This window comes from Schistocerca gregaria, chromosome 3 (genome assembly GCF_023897955.1).
Source record: "Schistocerca gregaria isolate iqSchGreg1 chromosome 3, iqSchGreg1.2, whole genome shotgun sequence".
Classification (NCBI taxonomy): Eukaryota; Metazoa; Arthropoda; class Insecta; order Orthoptera; family Acrididae; genus Schistocerca; species Schistocerca gregaria.
This window is the reverse complement of record NC_064922.1, coordinates 297,563,872-297,580,547: the sequence shown is the minus strand read 5'-3', so window position 1 is coordinate 297,580,547 and position 16,676 is coordinate 297,563,872. Positions and strand designations below refer to the sequence as shown.

Below are 16,676 nucleotides of genomic sequence, written 5' to 3'. Positions count from 1 at the left end.
ATGTTAAATGCTAGGATGAAAGTGTTAAGCGCTTTCTCTGGGATCACAAAAGTCATCGGATACCTCCTAATATCTTGTCGGATCTCCCTTTTCCCGGTGTAGTGCAGCAGCTCAACGTGGCATGGAATCAACAAGTCGTTGGAAGTTCCCTGAAGAAATATTGAGCCACGCTGCCTCTATAGCCTTCATAATTGCGAAAGTGTTGCCTGTGCAGAATTTCGTGCACGAACTGACCTCTTGATTATGTCCCATAATTATTCGATGGTATTCATGTTGGACGAACTGGTTGGCCAAATAATTCGCTTGAATTGTGTTAGAAAGTCCTTCAAACCAATCGCGAACAATTGTGACGCGGTGACATGACATCGTTGTTTGGGAAAATGAATCAATTAAAGATATTAACTGCCTGTAAATGAGTCCGCAATCGTGTTATGACACTTTATTTGTAAAGTTCGGTCTTGATCACACCTTTATTTTCCCCCGTAAGCTCTGCCACAGGAAAGCAAGAACTTTGTACAGAGAAGCCATGGGGAGTCACCGCTGAGGTTCCACTCCGAATGCATTATCGACCGTCGATATTTTAGTTATTAATCACTGTTTTGTTAATCACCTTACTCTTATGGTTATGTTCAATTGTTTTGTCTTGATGAAAGCTTTCGATATATAGATGTGATGTTACTTTTAAACTTCTTATTCTGGCTTTTACACAGATATGTGTTCTTTACTTTGTCAAGCTAGGAGCTTCCCATTATTAGTCTTTACACGTTTTATGGATCTAATTCCACATACTGATATCAGTTCATGTGTTACTGTCGGACGCTCATTTTGTCATATGGAGTAACTTTAATTAATGACTATGCATACTTAATTTTAACTATTAAATTTACGATACTGGTTACCCATATACCTTAGCTGCAATGTCCTATGCTGGCATGAGCTTTCGTGTAGGTACTCCACCAGAGTTTACTATGTACCTACATATACAGATTTTGACGTTGTTACACACATCAGAATATTTTATGATAGGTGAAGCTGGTATACATGGCTGTTAATCATGTAAATATTTTTTTTATTTTTCTTACGTTTCACTAGGTCTGTTATGCACGTTGCTTCAAGTAACTGAACTAAGTTGCTTACACCATTGTTTTTCTTTTCTAACAGATTTTATGATGTCATCAGCCTAAACTGGTAATGCCGGCCCCTGTGACCGAGCGGTTCTAGGCGCTTCAGTCCGGAATCGCGCAGCTGCTACGGTCACAGGTTCGAATACCGCCTCGGGTATGGATGTGTGTGATGTCCTTAGGTTAGTTAGGTTTAAGTAGTTCCAAGTCTAGGGGACTGATAACCTCAGATGTCCCTTAGTGCTTAGAGCCATTTTTTTTAAAACCGGTAATTGCGAGTTATAAAACATGTCTGATTAAGACGGGCTTTTGCAAATGAAGTGGTAACATGAAGTTCATGAATAGCTGCAAGTAGTCTTCAAGCAACCGAATATAGCCCTTCCCACACAATAATAGGTTTAACTGTATAATAGCAACCAGTCCATTTCAAGTAAACGTGGCCCACAGCATTATGTAGCCACCACCAGCTTGTACAGTGCCTTCAGTAGGTTCCTGGGATCTGCGCCACACTCCAACACTACCATCACTCCTTACAAACTGAAATCGGAACTGACCAGTCCACGGATATCCAGTCGTCTAGGATACAACTGATATGGTCACGAGCCAACGAGAGGCGCTGCAGGCGATGTTGTGCTCTTAACAATGGCACTCGCGTCGGTCATCTGCTGCCATAGCCCACTAACGCCACATTTCGCCGCACTGTCCTAACCAATACGTTAGTCGTACGTCCCACATTGATTTCTGTGTTATTTCATGCAGCGTGTATTGTCTGTTTGCACTGTCAACTATACGCAAACATCGTTGCACTCGGTCGTTAAGTGAAGGCCATCGACCACTGCGTTGCTCGTGGTGAGAGATGATGCCTGAAATTTGGTATCCTCGCCACACTCTTGACGCTTTGAATCGCGGAATATTTAATTTCGAAACGATTTCGGAAGTTAAATGTCCCAGGCATCTAGTTCCAACTACCACTCTCAGTTCAAAGTCTGTTTATTGCAGTCGTGCGGTCATAATCGCGTCGGAAACCTTTTCACATCAATCACCTGAGTACAAATGACAGGTCCACCAATGCCCTTCCCTTTTGTACCTTGTATATGCGATACTACCGCCATCTGCATATGTGCATATCGCTATCCCACGACTTTTGTCACCTCAATGTAATTACGAGAGGTGCCAAACATACAGCACAGCATTTTTAAATTGGACAGAGCACAATGCATAAATAAAAATGGAAGGAGACATAAACAAAGATAATTTGCCAAAATACGAACTTGAAAGAAGAAATTCCTATTAAAGAGACAGACAGGTTGCGATATTTATAGCTCAATTAGGATCCCTCCTACTAATTTCAGACTGATCTAGGACATTTACCAGCTTCAATGTGCATTACCGGTTCCACACACCATGCACTACAGGCTTTCACCAGCTGAAAAGTCCATCAAGTAATCAGGCGTTAAGAATCCGAATGTAGCTTTTTAACCAGTGCACTGTCGTGATTCGTGGGAGTCCGTATACGGAGACACGTTCGACTGGTTTGCTGAGAAGGCAACAAGTAAGGCAAGTGAAGCTTGTGCAGAAAACTGGAAGTCTCAGCGGTCAATATTCTGCGTCCTAATCTACCTGCACCAGCATCATGGAAGCATCTTAAGAGTTAGCAATTAAGCATTTTGTACCTGGTTTCTCTATAAGCCGACAATGTCTTATGCCAAATAAATGTAGTGGTTATGTTACCTCGTAAGAAAGATTTACAAAACAGAAACCAAATGTCTCTATGACCACAACCTACTGCACAGCACATCCTACGCCAACCTATTCATTTCGTTCTCGCTTACTGCAGGTATATCATTTTAAATTTAGGTATCAGAAAAAAATACCTGTTCATATCAAGGCAAGCTTTTCAGCAAAGTTATCTGAGCGTTTCCGATGGGCAGAACATCGGATCCGATCCGCCGAGCATCAGAGGTTGCTAGGCCGTGGTGAACAAAGATAGCAGATTCTGATTATGCCCCACACTTCTTCTCCTAGAACATTAAGTTCATTTTGCGTACGGGTAGTGCAATTTCATAATCGCGCTGTTGTGTCCATGGCCGAAACCACTACTGATCAGCAAAAACACTTGTAACAGATTGTAGAGGTTCCTCACAATGCAGAAGCAAAACAGGAGGAAAAAAGTCTTCCAGAAAGTATTCTGATGCCTTGAAATATTAATTATAGTAGTAACTCATAAACTGTATTCTCTAAGCCTTGAAGAAAGGAATATGTGTTCGTCATTATTCTCATAACGTTCTGAATGTTGAGCGTCCGTTCAGGAAAATAACTATCGCTGACTTATCATTTTGCACGAAATCAATTTCAACGTAGATAGATAGTAAATGAATTGTTGCTCATAAAACAGGAATCCCACATGAAAAGCGAACATCATTTCGTACCACTTCTTCTATGAACAATATTAAAACAGTATTCTCTTTCTTACTCTCCCTCCCTCCCTCCCTCCCTCCCTCCCTCTCTCTCTCTCTCTCTCTCTCTCTCTCTCTCTCTCTAACACACACACACACACACACACACACACACACACACACACACACACACACGCACGCACGCACACACACACTCACACACTTGAATTTTAATATAATTTGACATACAACGCTACAAGGATCAATGTCGGTCGCTGACAGCTGCGTATGTTCTCAGGCTAAGAATAACGTCATGCAGAACGTTTGGGTACTAAAATTGCTACCCACTCTCTACTAGCTCCTTCGGTGTTATCTTTTAAGGCAATGGAGCAGAATAAATGGTATTGCGTTCGACGTTCAGGAAACATGATTCTCAGTTGTGACGACTGTCCAGAGAGTCTTTAGAAGTCAGTAATCGGCAAGTATAAAATAACTTTGAAGCAATAGTTACACTTACTGGATCTTGAAACGCAGAGATATTTCTTTCAACCGGTATTATTTTGGTAGTATAATTTAAATGTCTAGATAATTTACTGTTTAACTCACTTAAGCTGGAATAATTCTAGCTTACTGTTACCATCTCAATAAATGAGTTTTATTTGATACTCGTACAGAGACACGAGGTAACCGTAAAATCTGGAAGAACAGAAAAAGAATTCTATACACTTTCATACGAAAATGAGAAGTATGAAAACCTAAACAAACATGCAAACACTCATAAAGGCACGAAAAAGGTAATGTGGTGAATAATGTGTGACTGCTCAGGGAACAGCAATTAATGTGTGGTCGTGAGTACAGATAACGCATGAAGCAGGCACATGTGCATCGATAACTGGTCAGTCAGCATTGACTTGCGTAAAATCGGTGTTAATATAGCAAGTGTCGTAGGAATAAGAACATGTATTTGCATCATTATTAGAGCGGCGTCTTATTTTGTGTACACTGCTCGTTACAGTACCACAAATAAATATGTCGGCTCAATGAGAAAAGTAAAAGGAAACGTACACCAAGTATTCGGTCAAACGTTGCTTAACAAACAATGGACGTAATACGAAGTACTTGGTGAAGCTAATAGCTTGCGCGAAGTGTCGAGCATTAACACAAAATTTCTGCCCTCAGATCTTTGTACTCCCACGCCCTGATAGCGGTTGTTACAGTATTCGCCAAATAACTGCCGTGTAGTGGGTCGTATTACGTCCCACAGTAACCCATAAACGTAAGCAGGAAAATTGGTTAATCTATCCTGCGCAAAGAGCGAGTTCAGGCTACACAAGGTTACCCTTTACAAAATTATGCCGTCAGTGCAGAATATGGTTTATGACGAAAGAAAGATAATGTCGGACAATTCTAAGCTTCAACTGTACTTGTTCGCACTGCAGACAAAATCAAGAACATTAGACCTGATGTGGACAACAGATAAACAAACGGTCTTTTCTTATTCCGCTCTGTGTTTCGTGTCCATAAGAACCACCACAACTGGCGTCTATCTTTGTGTGTCGATTTACTCTTTTGCCAATTTCGTTTACATCTCGGCTTTCAATGAACATCGAAAAATCCTTAATTTTTAAATTATTCTAATGTTTTATCGTTATTAGTAATGATTTTTATTTAGTACCTATTAATTATACGGCGTTCGGGGAATAGGAGTAGAAACGACAGCGTGTACGATAATAAGGGAAAAATATGGCATAAATTATGGGTGTATAGGAAAGTCACCTAATATCATTGAAACATTTTTTTCTTTCAGGAATATGAAGCACGAGATGAAATTAAGAGGAGGAATCGACCTGGGAACTGTGTTAAATATCTTCTTTATGGCGCTCAAAATCACTAACACCATAGCAGAAGAGCTTCTGTAAAGTTTGGAAGGTAGGAGACGGATACTGGCAGAAGTAGAGCTGTGAGTACCGGGCGTGAGTCGTGCTTCGGTAGCTCAGTTGGTAGAGCACTTGCCTGCGAAAGGCAAAGGTCCCGAGTTCGTGTCTCGGTCGGGCACACAGTTTTAATCTGCCAGGAAGTTTCATATCAACGCACACTCCGCTGCAGAGTGAAAATCTCATTCTGGAAACATCTCCCAGGCTGTGGCTAAGCCACGTCTCCACAGTATCCTTTCTTTCAGGAGTGCTAGTTCTGCATGTTTCGCAGAAGAGCTTCTGTAAAGTTTGGAAGGTAGGAGACGGATACTGGCAGAAGTAAAGCTGTGAGTACCGGGCGTGAGTCGTGCTTCGGTAGCTCAGTTGGTAGAGCACTTGCCCGCGAAAGGCAAAGGTCCCGAGTTCGAGTCTCGGTCGGGCACACAGTTTTAATCTGCCAGGAAGTTTCAACACCATAGTAGTTTGGTATATACAGAGTGTCAGTTCTATATGAAAAAAAACACGGCGTGCACACACTTTATTCAACATATAAACGTCATTACAGGTATTCGGATGTAGATAATAGGTAATGACGTGTTCGATATGCCTTGCATCATTGGCGATGATGTGGCGCAGACGAATAGCAAAATCTACATGACCCGCTGAAGTGTCGGAACACCGGTGCTTGGTGTTATTGTTGTACACCTTGTCTTTAATTAGCCCCACAAAAACGAGTCACCTGTGTTCAGATCCGGAGAATATGATGGCCAATCGAAGCCCGTGCCAGTGGCCTCTGGGTACCCCAGAGCCAGAATGCGGCCCCCAAAGTGCTCCTCCAGGACATCAAACACTCTCCTGCTTTGATGGGGTCGAGCTCTCCGCCTTACGTGAAACACATCTCGTCGAAAACAGGTTCCGTTTGGATAATGGAGATAAAATCATCTTCCAAAATCTTCACGTGCCGTTCAGTAGTCACCGTGCCATCAAAGAATATCGTACCGATTATTCCATGACTGGACGTTGCAAACTTAACAATCACCCGTTGAGGATGAAGAGACTTCTCGATGGCGAAATGAGGATTCTGATTCTCCCAAACGCGCAAATTTTGCTTATTGACGAACCCATACAAATGAAAGCTGTCTTCGTCGCTCATCCAAACCATCCAATTCCCATCACGCCCCGCGGCTAGCATTGCAGTTTGAATGTCCTATAGCCAACCTTTCGAATGTTATGATGATCTTATTTCATGTGGTTCAACAAGTGTCATGCTGCAATAACTTTTGCTTAAGGAATCAGATTACCAACACTGAGTGAAGACGGCTTGTTTGTCAACTATGTACAGTTTTTCAGTTTGACTTCAACATTCTTATGATAGCTGACAGGTAGAGAAAGGTTTAAGTGTGGAAATGCACTTATTTTTTAATTCCGATGTTTGTATGTACAGCTTCCACTGAAACTCGTGCTTCGGTGAAGCACGTAGACTCCTGAGCATCAATGTAACGTCCGTAATGCCCCATTCTTCCCAGAATTTCAGTATGTTAAGAAGGATTTCTCTGTATATTCTTTCTTCTTAAACAGAGCTTCAAATTCGTCTAACTTCTACAGAAACACGCTGTTATGGAATAACAGCCAATGTTCAATATAAGAAATGCCTATATATTATCCATGAGGACATTGCCTAGTAGCTTATATACGGCTTTACCAACACGTTCGAACAAGAGTTATTCCAAGCCATTCACTTTTTAATCTCACAAAAATTATCAAAGCCGTAATCACATATTATCATAAACGGAGATACATATAACATACGTAATGTCTGTAGATCTTTCTTTTCCTTAGTGCGTATCCCGTCTAGTATGGAGTCCGCTTCTCAGATCTGGTACATCCGATATTTTATTTTTAATTATTTAATTTGGTCAGGTTATTTCAGTTTGTATATGAAATTAATTTTGCTATCCATTAAATTTTTACACCAGTCTGTATTTTTGTTGTACGTTTTGGTTTTTGCATTTAACAGACATTTTCACTGTTGTGAAGGTAATTTCACATACCATAGGTGATGAACATTATTGTTCATTGGATCTCTGAATAAACTGTGAAATTTTATTTGTTGAGTTAGGAGTAACCCTTTGCAGTAAATAATTACGGTTTATGTCAGTCTCTGCGATTGCGTTATGTTGTTGGATCACCCAAACAAGACACAGCCAGGACAAAAGTACCACAGACGCAAAGATGCGAGCTGCTGCAAGTGCCATACAGACTTCCCACTTGCGCGAGTTCCACCAGCAGCACAGGCGGTACCGAGGATGAAGATGTCGACTTCGTATCGGCCAATTGCTGGCCGAGTACAATCCGCCAATGATCGGACGACAACGGACAGAAGCCTACTCGTGCTACAGAAGAGCAGCCCTCTCCCACTTCTACATCTACGAGATTGGAATAACAGAGAATTGTGAAGGTGGTTCGATGAACCCTATGCACGCACTTAAATGTGATTTGCAGAGTATCCACGTACATTCTATATGTACATGGGTACTCTGCAAATCACATTTAAGTGCCTGGCAGGGGGTTCATCGAACCACCTTCACAATTCTCTATTATTCCAATCTCTTAAGCGCGCGGAAAGAATGAACACCTGTATCTCTGATTTTCCTTATTTTATCTTGCTGACCGTTCCTCCCTATGTAAGTCTGTGTCAGCAGAATACTTTCGCATTCGGAGGAGTTGGTGATTGGAATTTCGTGAGAAGATTCCGCCGCAAAGAAAAACGCCTTTCTTTTAATGATGTCCATCCCACATCTTGTATCATTTCAGTGACACTCTCTACCATATTTCGCGATAGTACAAAACGTGCTGCCTTTCTTTGAACTTTTACGATGTACTCTGTCAGTCGTATCTGGTAAGGATCCCACACCGCGCGGCAGTATTCTAGAAGAGGACGGACAAGAGTAGTGTAGGCAGTCTCCTTAGTAGGTCTGTTACATTTTCTAAGTGTCCTGCCAATAAAACGCAGTCTCTGGTTAGCCTTCCCCACAACATTTTCCTTCCAATTTAAGTTGTTCGTAATTGTAATACGTAGGCATTTTGTAGAATTTACGGCTTTTAGGTCAGGCTGATTTATCGTGTAAACGAAGTTTAACGTGTTCCTTTTAGCACTCATGTGGATGACCTCACACTTTTCGTTATTTAAGGTCAAATGCCACTTTTCGCACCATTCCGATATTTCTTTGCAGTTTGTTTTGATCTTCTGATGACTTTATTAGTAGATAAATGGCAGCGTCATCTGCAAACAACCGAAGACGGCTGCTCAGATAGTCTCCCAAATCGTTTATATAGATAAGGAACAGCAAGAGCCTATAACACTACCTTGGGGAACGCCAGAAATCACTTCTGTTTTACTCGATGACTTTCCGTCAATTTCTACGAACTGTGACCTCTCTGACAGGAAATCGCAGATCCAGTCACATAACTGAGACGATATTCCATAAGCACGCAATTTCACTACAAGCCGCTTGTGTGGGAGTGTCAAAAGCCTTCTGGAAATCCAGAAATACAGAATCGATCTCAAATTCTTTGTCAATAGCACTCAGCACTTCATGTGAATAAAGAGCTAGTTGTGTTTCACAAGAACAATGTTTTCTAAACCCATGTTGACTGCGTGTAAATAGACCGTTTTCCTCGAGGTAATTCACAACGTCCGAACACAATGTATGTTCTATAATCCTGCTGAATGTCGACGTTAACGATATGGGCCTGTAATTTAGTGATCTACTCCTAATACCTTTCATGAATGTTGGTGTGACCTGTGCAACTTTCCAGTCTTTGGGTACGGATCTTTCGTCGAGCGAACGGTTGTGTATGGTTGTTAAGTATGGAGCTAATGCATCAGCATATTCGGTAAGGAACCGAATTGGTATACAGTCTGGACCAGAAGACTAGCTTTTATTAAGTGATTTAAGTTGCTTCACTACTCCGAGTATATTTACTTCTACGTTACTCATATTGGCTGCTGTTCTCTATTCGAATTCTGGAATATTTACTCCGTCTTCTTTTGGTTATAGATCATCGTCCTGGGCTGACTTACACAGGGAACGTCGTTTAGTGAACACTTAGAACTGAACAGACATTTGCTGTAATTGCATTTGCTATGTACTGTGAAGATTACCTACGATTATTTGCTCTTAGCCATTGAGGGCCTTTTTTTGTGCTATATTGCTAGCGGTTTTACATACGTCATTATTCATCTAGTCACAAAGGTAAGTAAAACTTTTATTTCATTTGTGTGACTTCTTTACTAATTTGTTGGAGTGCTGTGGGACCTTCGTTCTCCTATTCTGTTGCCGGACTCTGGGGCGTAGCTGTGTAGTAGTGGCAGTGACAATTTGTCTTAGTGGTGTACTGCACCGGAAGCCATTCCATGATCTCACAAACTTGGTCTACCGTAATAACAGTGGCCTGTACAAATTGGTCTGTAATCAGTAGATGCGCCATTTATGTAATAAGATACTTGCTGTACGTGTGTTCACCATACGTCACTTACAAACAAACAAAAAAATAAAAAAATTAAAAATGAAAAAAATTGGCGTGAGTCAATGAAACCAAGGAAACAGGCGCATGGTGCAGCACTGAACGTACATAACGCAATAAGCGTGTGGACGTCCATGTTCATGCTATAAAAGCCTTTGCCGACTGGCTTGAGCCTAAATCCGGCCACAAGGTTTGCAGAAACTGAAAAGACCAGTTTCCCTTTAAGGCAAGACGGATAAGCTATTTGACAGCCTATTAATTCCGTGACGTGCTTCCTGAGTTTGTGCCAGTGGTGTGGCTGGCGCCCTGCAGACCGCATTCCTTGGAGAGAGCTGTCAAGCCCCGCCTCGAATCTGACGCCAGCCTCAGCGCGTCACGCAAGCACCGCACACTTCTCGCCCGTCGTTCGGAATTCTAAGCGGCGGTCCAACACTTTACGTAATAAGCGGCGTCAAAATGGCATCCTCAACGACCTTCAGTCCATTCCCTGATCGAGCTCTCGTTTTACGCCATACTTTGTGACCACAGGCGGTCCACTAACTTGCAAACGGTGCAGAATGCAATCAGATCTACTGAGAGCGGACAAGACTCCAAGCTGTTACAGAATTCCCGTTTCAAACTGAATGCATTCCAGAGCTAGCTCCTTTGTTAAGAGGAGGCTACACGGCTACAAGATTTTAGTTATTTTTTTATACGTATTTAGATCCTACATTTCTGTCGTCCAAAGCATTCGATGCAATTCTCAAAAATTCACGAGAAAATCGACTTTGAATTTTTCTATGTGTTTTTAATACTCTCTTATCCGGCAATCATTTCGAAGGGGCAGTGAGGTTATGTGGCAGAACCCTCGCCTGCCATATGACCGTCCCAGGTTCGATTCATCACCGGTATGATTTCTTAAAGAAAGATCCAAGTCCTACGAGGGTTCCCACGAAGTGTAAAATACATAAACACAGTCCGTCGTCCGGCCACGAGGGGCCTACCGGGACCATCCGACCACCGTGTCATCCTCAGAGGGGGATGCGGATAGGAGGGGCGTGGGGTCAGCACACGGCTCTCCCGGTCGTTATGATGGTATTCTTGACCGAAGCCGCTACTATTCGGTCGAGTAGCTCCTCAATTGACATCACGAGGCTGAGTGTACCCCGAAAAATGGCAACAGCGCATTGCAGCCTGGATGGTCACCCATCCAAGTGCCGACCACGCCCGACAGCGCTTAACTTCGGTGATCTCACGAGAACCGGTGTAGCCACTGCGGCGAGGCCGTTGCGTAAAATACATAAACAGGAAAATACATTTCTAATTTTTTTTTAAATTTAAATAACCATTATTAACAATCTCCTATGAAAACTGTTAATCGAGAATTTATATTTTCAATGAAAACTGTCAGTTCGTGTGTGGTATGTATTACGTTGGCTCATCAGTTCGAAGTGTTTTCGTTTTGCATGTTCGTATTCTGGTTGGCATGAATTTCTTTATCGATTGTCATTTTTTATTTGTAGTTCACTGATGCTGTTCGACTTCACATATTGTCGTTTTGTCACTGGAGATAGTGAGTGGAGTTGTGGAAGTAATAAAATGGAGTCAAAGTGGAAAAATTGGAACATTTCCGACATATTCTTCCACTTGAGTCCAGTAGAGGGGTGGCAGCAGCGGAGACAGCCTGGAAAATTAGCTCGTGTATGGGGATACTGCCACTAAACAGTGCGCGGAAAAAACGATTTCCTGCTTTTAAGGCGGATCGTTTTGACATTAGCGACTCACCATGTTCAGCAAGACCTTCGGGATTTGATGAGGCCGTTTAACACATTAATTCACAGTGATCGATGTCAGTGTACTCGAGAACTGACAAATGTGATGAAATAAGATCATTCCAACATCGTGTGACATTTGCATGCAATGAGGAATGTTGGGATCAGCAAGCTCTAAACTAAAATTACAAAAATGAGCGAATGACCATATGTCTGCTTCATCGTTATCAATTGACTCGTGAACAACGCTGATCATTCTCATCGTGTATCTTTACTGGTGACGAGAAATGGTGTCTTTATGCTAACACAAGGAAAAGAAAGGAATGGTTGAGCCTAAACAAAGCAGCAACTCCCAGTACAAAGACCTACCTGAACCCACAAAACATAATGTTATGCATTTGTGGAACAACGATGATGTGGCGTACCACGAATTGCTTCCCAGAGATGTAACAACTGATACGTCTTGCAGACGCAATCCAAGAACAACGATTATGAAATCTGCGTGAAGTGATGCTACTCCACCACCCTGCCCGGATTCTGCTAGGCTGACAAAAAGCACTATAAAGGAACTGGGATGGAAAGTTTTCCGCACCCGCCTTTTTCACTTGGTCTGAAGCCGTCAGATTTTCACCTTTTCCGCTCTCCATCGAACAACCTTCAAGAAACTTCCTCTCAGGATGAAAATGCGCTGGGAGCATAGTTCAACGACTTCTTCACTTCAAGACCACACGATTTCTGCAGTGACGGGATCGAAAATTTACTCCTAAGTTCTCAGGGAATATATTATTAATGACTGAGGTCTCTGTTATGTGTATCTGTCGCGATAAACTTATGGAAAAACGCTACGAACGTATGCACCAACCCAACAATTAGAAAAAAGAAGACTTCCATTTTTCATAAAAGTGATAATTAAATATTTGTCAGTCAGCATATGTTTGATGAAAGTCATATTTAAATAACGTAGGTGCTCGAAATGAACGGGAAGAGACGAAAGAACTTATGACCGAGTCGAGAGTCGAACTAGTGATCCAACAGTTATCAGTCTCGGGCGCTACCGATATTTTTCTGTATTTACATATTTTAAATTTCACAGAAATGTTAGTCGAACATATGACTTTGTTTAAAAATTTGCATAAGGCACGAGCCGAACTCAGGCCACCCACGTGGCAGAGAGGACAGAGCCGAACTGCTTTTCGTATTACGGATCTTTCTTTTAAATAAGCTCAGAAAACTTCAAAGTCGATTTTCTCAAGAATTCTTGAGACTTGCACTGATTTATTCATACTTGACTTCTGGTCCTCGCGTACTACAAATATAAAAAAATTACAAAAATTTGATTGCTGTGTGGTTTCCTTGTTAGCTCAAATTCATCGAGAATCTCTTGCACAATGAATAGTATAGCATGACAGGAAAACAGCACAGATAAAACAAAAGGGATTACTATCGCAAGCACAGAATCTGTTGTAGAAACCCAGAGTATGTTTTCATTTCGAAAATTATGGCGTTATGGGACAACAGCAATCAGTGAAATTATAAATTTGATTGCTGTTGTCCCATAAGACATTATGTCTGTTTTTGCAAAATTATGGCGTTCCTGAGGGGAAAATAATTTCTCTCGAAGAATGGGCATCGATTCACAGAAAGGCAATCGTATATAAATTTATTTACATGTGAAACTTCGGAAATAGCCTGAATAGGTAGATTTTGTTTTCTTATAGCCTCTTTCCGAGAGTCGTTCGACGTTGTACAGCATGGTGAACTTACAACCCAGACACTATTATGTGAGGTATTTTCACAGATAAGCGACTGCCTTGATCCACTTTTTGACTCACAGAAACCACTAAGATTTGATACATTTTCATGTACCTTAACTAGCAGCACGCTAGCCGGCGTGACACGGAGGTGAACGAGGCCCGGATTTAATCCACGCGGCGGATTAACAACCCTGACTGGTACGCCGGCAAGCCTGAATGTGGGTTTTAGGCGGTTTCCCACGCTCATGTAAGCAAATGCTGGGCTGGTCCTCCACTTCCCCTTGATAAAATACTATGAACAAATAGAACAAAGTTTACAGAATTCACAGGCAGGTGGCACACACGACTTCCATAACTTACGTAACTGACAGCTGCGGCGACAGGAAGGACATCCGTTCGCAACGTTTTAGATAAAAGTAAATTTGTGAAAACATAACTGCAACGGAAATCGATATAAAGTCGGGTCTACCTGAAGGAAGCGTGTCGATATCACTTCTCTCTCAATGCAAATAAACAGTCTATCAGTCAGGTTGAGAAGCCTTATCAGACTGTTCGCTGGGGAGCTTTTTCTTCTTTTTTTCGGGAAAATTTTAGTCGCCACACGATTGTAAGGAAATGCTGTTTGCTTTTATTCCGCATAACGAAGAAAAATCGCAGGAAGGCATGAAAGATGGTGTGTTTCTTAATCAAATGAACACTGCGTGATTCTCTCTTTAACTTCATTCAGGCAGATGTTGGTCTTGTATGGCCACTACACATAACGACAAATTATATTTGTTACTTGTGGGTCACCTAACTACACAGAAGTTGTAGGACAATTAAGGGATCTTGTAATCTAAGTCTAGTGGGGGTACAACAGGTTTTACTTTTACGATACAATGGGCTTGCAGCAAAGAAGATACCTCTTAGAGACATTATGTAATAAAATCTAGATGTTTGCTGTAAGTGCAGCAATCTAGATTGTATTACATAATGTCTCTAAGAAATTTTTCTTTGTTCTTTATGGATGAACACAATTCATGTCGAACTGACAGAGAGTAAAGTTCATTAAACTCTCAGTAGAAACTACACAAAATAACGCTAACGCTGTGTGTGTGTGTGTGTGTGTGTGTGTGTGTGTGTGTGAGGGGGATTGGGGGGTGGTTCCTCATCTGGGCAGTTCGCAAATTCAAAGTTAACAAGACAAAAGGGACCAAAATTATAATCAGACATGCAACACAAGTTGGGAACTGCTCAGAATATGGCTCGCGCTATCACAACTGCGACACCCACATTTACCCAAAATTCAGCTAGGGTGCACCAATCAGCACCAGATGGCGGTCGGAAGACAGATGGCCCGAAACTTAATTCAAATCCCTCAACTGCCCAACTTTAAAAACTCAACGCTGTTGTCAACATGGTGAACGAAAATACTGCTTATTGCAGGTAAAAAGAGGGGAATGCATCAGAAACTTTAAACTCTGGGTGTACAAAACGCATCTTAACAAGCAGGAGATTGGTAAATCGAATGTGGGAGTGTCACACCGATTGCGCGACACCATCGCACCAAATCCAAATACAGCGGGGATGGGAACAGGGGGAGGGAGGGGGGAGGATGACTCGTTTCAATGGATAAACAAAAATTTGGAACGAGAGCAGCTGGTTTTCTTATGCTGCCCAGGTGGAGCCATGACGTCTCGTCCTCTGATGTCCATACTGAAAAAGGCCTTCTGGGGAAGGCAGTGGTTGTCTCTACCCTCAGTGAGGACAGGCACCAGATCTAGCCAACAAACGCACGAAGCGGGCCCCCGATTCTCTTCTGCGAAACTGCTCTACTCCTGTGGATGCCCGCCCCTCTTTACGAGACTCACTGACCACCTCCTGCCGAGAACCGGGAGCTGGAGCCCACATGGTGTGCACCTTACCAGCAAAACTACAAGAATCTTTCCTGCCAGATAAACATTCCCGGTACTTTCAATGAAATAACCAAGAACAGTGGCAGAAAAATGAAATAGCATCACACAGAGATATGTGACAGCCAGGTCACACCACTTTTCTGCCTTAAGCAGACAATCGAAATTATGAAACCGAGTAATTCAGCCATAACTGTAACATCAGTTGTCATGAATTAATATTCTCGACATACCACCGCAATATTGACGGAATCACACACACTATTTACGTGTAAAATATCGTGATATACACAGTCTAATGTGTTGTCTATGACACCTAACCAACTGTGAATCATAAAATATGCAGGTAAGAAAATTTACTCCTCGAAACAAGGCAGCTCGAGTCGATGACATTACGTCAGAACTACTGATAGTCCTGGGGGAACCAGCTATAATAAAACTATTCCATCTGGTACGCAAGATGTATGAGACAGGCGGAATACTCTCAGACTTCAAGACAAATATAATAATTCCAATTCCAAGGAAAGCAGGATCGGGCAGGTGTGATTATTACCGAACTATCAGTTTAATAAGTCGTGGTTGCAAAACACTGACACGAATTCCTTGCAGAAGAATGAAAAGAACTGGTAGCAGCCGACCTCGGGGAAGATCAGTTTGGATTCCGAAGAAATGTAGGAACACATGAGGCAATACTGACCCTACGACTTATTCTACAAGATAAAAGGAAATGAAAACCTACGTTTATAACTTTTATAGACTTAGAGAGAGCTTTTGACAACGTTGACAGGTATACTCTCTTTGAAATACTGAAGGTAGCTGGAGTAAAATACAGGGAGCGAAAGGTTGTTTGTTTACAGCTTCTACAGAAACCAGACAGCAGTTACAAGAGTCGAAGGCACGAAAGAGAAGTAGTGGTTGAGAAGAGAGTGAGACAGGATTGTAACCTGTCCCCGATGCTATTCAATCTCTACATTGACCAAGAAGTAAAGGAATCCAAAGAAAAATTTGGAGTAATGTCCAGAGAGAAGAAATAAAACCTTTGAAGTTTTCCTATAACATTTTAATTCTATCGGAGACACCAATGGACATCAAAGAGCGGTTGGACGGGATGGGCAGATTCTTCAAAAGAGGATATTAAATGAACACCAACAAAATCAAAACAAGGCTAATGGAACGTTGTCGAATTAAATCAGGTGATACTGAGGGAATTAGATTAGGAAACGAGACACTTAAGGCAGCAGATGAGTTTTGCTATTTTGGCATTAAAATAACTAATGATGACCGAAGTAGGGAGGATATAAAATGCTGACTGGTAATGGAAA

At 41.9% G+C, this 16,676-nt stretch overlaps 1 protein-coding gene across 2 annotated transcripts in view; it reads right to left on the bottom strand.

Moving 5' to 3' along the window:
• LOC126355749 (homeobox protein engrailed-1-like) overlaps positions 1–16,676 on the bottom strand; it is a 440,119-nt gene that overhangs the window by 331,430 nt on the left and 92,013 nt on the right. The gene's annotated exons all lie outside the window — the stretch shown is intronic.